We start from the raw sequence: 4,504 nt of genomic DNA on the forward strand, positions 1-4,504 counted from the left end.
ACGCCCGCTTCCTCGCGGTGCTGGGCGCCATCGTCGCGCACAAGACCTTTGCGGCCATCAGCCTGGGCGCGGCGTTGGCGCGCGAGGTGCGCCAGAGCCCGACGCCGGCGGCCGCCGCCACGGCGCTGCACGTGGCGTCGGCCACGGCCGTCAGCTTCGCGCTCGTCACGCCGCTGGGCGCGGCCCTCGGCGCCGCCGCCGTTACGCACTGGCTCAACGCCTGGATGGGCGCCGTCGCACCCGCCGCGCTCAACTGCCTCTCGGCCGGCATTTTCCTCTACGTCGCGTTCGTCGAGCTGCTCGCGCAGGAGTTTCGTTGCGATGACGAGCCCGACGCGAAGGCTAGCGACGATGCCGCGCGCCGCGCCGTCGTGTTTGTCGCCGCTGCTGCCGCCATGAGCTTGCTGGCTATTTGGACGTGAGGGGCGCGGCAGGCATGGCTGGATTAGTTGCCGTTGTGGCCCGCTCGGAATGGCCCGCTCGGAATGGTCCGCTTTTTTTTGAGATAATGTTGCATTTGGGGGGGCGATCAGGTGCATTTTTGCAGTGATCAAAAGGTGAAATGGCAAAAGTTGCAGTGAACGAGGGTGACGTTGGTAGGTATGCAAGAGGCACCCATCCGGTAGAGAGGTTTTTGTAGCGATCACTATGGCGAAAATCTTAAGTCAGAGGTGACAGGAAAGAAATTTGCTGCTAGAGAGGGGCGGCAATAGCGGACAGTGCATTTTATTATTGGGTGCATCCAGAAAATAGCACTCTAACACTTTACCATTGTATGATAGTTTCAAAAATTGATTGTCCCCACCACTCTTGCACTCCATCACTGCCGTTCCGTGGCGGTTCCATCCCAGTTGGAACATGTTGCGAACTGTACACCCACTCGCACCCCCACTCGCCGACAACCTCCCCATCCCCTAATCCCAAAGCGAGCCACACCTTCCTCCTCAAACCTGGCGCCCGCATTCTGACACTGTCATCTCAACATGGCATCCCTTTTGGACGGATCCGATCTTCCCTCTCAAGCCAACCCGAACAAATCAATACTTTCCAGTTGCGTACTGCGTCCTCTTGTTTTCGGTCCCCTTCGATAAGGGCTACCGAAGTTATATTTCAATTGTTCCTGTATAAAAAATGGAATGGGAAGTGGTGCGGGAGTGGTGGAGTGGAGAGGGGTCGAGGGGGCTTGATCAGATGGTCAAAAGTAGTCAGCCGGCGACCACTTTATCGGTCGCTGATTGGTCAAAAAAGTAGTCGAGTGATACAGTGTTATTTTCTGGATGCACCCATTGTACTTAACAACGGGTGACTTCGGATACTGCGGAGGTCGCCCCCCTAAACGCAAAATGGCCCTTTTCCGTGGTTCGAGGTCGGACACATGTTCCACGTCGATGGCGGGAAGCACGTCGATAGATCATACATAGACAAAAGCAAGCGTTCATAACTGTAGGAGAGACTCCTACAGTTATGCAAGACCTTAGGGTCGTGGACGGCGGTGTTAAGTACTGTACAGTTGTACAGTGCGTTCCAAAATCATAGCCGAAATTCGAATTTTTACGTAAGTCATGCAAAAATTGACTACACACGGTTTCCAATCGTCATAAATATCTACCATGTATGTGAAACCTCTCGCATACAATACTGAACGAATACTGCCCATCTGCGAGTCCGGATGTAAACTTCATGATAAACACATGTTTCAAAAATATAGCTTTTATTCCAACTATATCAAGTTTCTCCCTAATAACCTGTCAAATCGCCACTACGCACAATAGCCTTCAAACACCTACTCGGCATTGACGAAATTAGGCTATTACAGTAGCTCAATGCGATGCCATTCCCACTGCTGTATGGCATCAACCAGGCTGTCACGTGAGGTGAACTGCCTCCCGTTGGCGTACACTGCACGTGCCAAGTGGCCCCAAACGTTCTACATCGGATTCAGATCCGGAGAGCGAGAGGGCCACGGTAGCAATTAATTTCCAATTGATTTAACCACGAGTGCGTTAAATTGGATCTATGAATGGATGCCCCATCTTGCATAAAAACGAATAAATTATCATGATAACAGTACGCGAATGGTAGCAAATAGTTCTCGAGAGTAGTACAGTAAGCAGCAGAATCCTGCATACCGTTTAAAAAAGCCAACGAGGACATCCCCTTTGATGAAAATGCTCCCCAAATCATAACGGATCCGTTGCCAGCCTGTCGTGAGAAAAATTGCTGCTTTTCTTTCCTCAAATCCCTCCAATAGTACTGGAACCCGTCAGGCCCATCTAGATTGAACTTTTTCTCATCAGAAAATATCACATCGTTCCATTCCTGGGACCAATAAGCATGATTGGCAGCCCAGTTTACACGGGCAGTTTTATGAGCCTCAGTCAATTGTGGGACAGGATTTCGTTTCTGATACTTGTGTGTCCCCTGTGTCCTAACCTCACGCCATATTGTTTGGCGTGATACTTGTAAATCGAGATTTCTTTTAACAGAGGCGCAGTTCTGAGGTTCTTCAGAAATCTCAATTTTTATCCCCCTTTTTTCCCTCGGTGATAACTTTGACGGTCATCCAGGACTCTTTTTAGTCCCATACGATTCGGGATCTCTTAAAAAGTTAGCGATGACCTTCCCGGATCGTCCCAGACGCCTTGCCATTTCAGTAGGTATGAATCCTTCCTCCTTAAACGCGAGTATTTTTCCTTGCTCAACGAGCGTTAATTTGGATCCTCTCGGCATGCTGGGTTGTGTGAATCGGTAGTGTGAGGTAGTGCCTTGCTCTGGGAGTGGTGAGGATCAATTTCAAACTATGTTGACGTCTTTATCGCATTTAAGTATCTTTTTATTTTGCACGGAGTGTACAAAGGCTATAATTATGTTACTAACGGATACGAACAATTGCTTGTCTGCCCCAGCTAGATGCTGCCGTTTTAGTTTTAACGCCTCCACAATGTTTCAGCTTTGTCTTGGAGTAACATGTGCTAGTCGTTTTCTGAAGAACGCTTTTCTGACTACAGTACGACATTTTTTCCGAAACGGCTATATTTTTGTATGGCACTGTAGCTGATACGACGAGACAAGCTGTCCTGATAAGAACCGACACACGAGATGTGTGGATTCGCTGTGAATTGAGAGTGTCAATTCATGCCTACTTGGGAATGCAAGACAGTGCATTGATACATGTGAGACCACAAAAGGTCTAAAGATAGTGCTGAGACTAGCGGTATGACCACGGAAGGTCTAGAGCTAGTTTAGAAGCTGTATATTGTGGTATAACTACCTTCGTCCCGACCACTCGGAACGAGGGGCGTTAGAGGTAAGGGAGCGCGCGCCGCTGGGTAACCCACGCGAGCGCAAACCGTACGGAAGGACTCGAAAAGAGGGAAGGCTCACGTGGCCGGTGACGCACAGCCGGTCGGTGGTGTTAGATCCGGACGGCCGGTCACGGGTTAGAAGCCTGAGACTTAGAGGTAAAGCCGGACGGAGTTAGCAAAAAGCCGTAAAGGGAAGGAGGACGAGTCTGCCCCGTTTACTGGGACGGGGCACGTGCCCCCGGTCTTAACCCTTAAGTGGGACGCCAGGACACCTGTCCCGCTACAGTAGCTGTTACATACTGTATACCAGCTACTGTACTAAATTGGCTAATTTGTGCCATTAACCACTAATTGCTAATTACTTACCGGACGGGTCGCACACGTGTGCCTGTGGCCACGACTGGCGCCATCGGTTGTGCCACGTGTACGCCGTGGAGGGACTACACCCAGTTACTGTCATTAGTGTAACCAACAAGTTAGAGTAACAACGCGAAATAGTGACACTGACACTAAAACGGTGATTTGAAAAACGGCCAATTGAAATTAGTGTCACAGTTTCTCCAAACGGGTGTGACGGTATTGCCACGTAAAATCGGGAACGTGGCGACAGATCTGTTGAGCTCACAATACGCAAAAGTTTACAGTACATGTTGCGTCTGCGACCGAAATACTGCATGGTTTTACAATTTGGACGAAACATCACCAACCAGCAAAAAAGGCATTACATCGAAAAAGATACCAGATCTCAATTCGCGACACCGCTTTCGCGTCCCTCTCCCTCCTCCCACCACGATCACATCCTTCTTCCTCCTCCCACCACGTTCACGTCGCTCCCCCTCCTCCCAGCACCCTCACGTCCATCGCCATCCACCCACCACGTTCACGTCGCTCCCCCTCTTCCCACCACTTTCATCATCCATCGCTCTCTTCCCATCACGTTCACGTCGCTCCCCCTCCTCCCACCACGTTCACGTCCATCACCATCCTCCCACCACGTTCACGTCGCTTCCCTCTTCGCACCACTTTCATCATCCCTCACCCTCCTTCCACCACGTTCAAGACCCTCTCCTCTCTCCCACAATGTTCACGTCCTTCTCTCTCCTCCCGCCACCTTCAAGTCCCTTTCTCTCCTCCCACCACTTTCAAGTCTCTCCCCCTCCGACCACGTCCCTCTCCCTCTTCCCAACAATTTCACGTTC

This window comes from Chondrus crispus, genomic scaffold (assembly GCF_000350225.1).
Source record: "Chondrus crispus Stackhouse genomic scaffold, scaffold_13, whole genome shotgun sequence".
Lineage (NCBI taxonomy): Eukaryota > Rhodophyta > Florideophyceae > Gigartinales > Gigartinaceae > Chondrus > Chondrus crispus.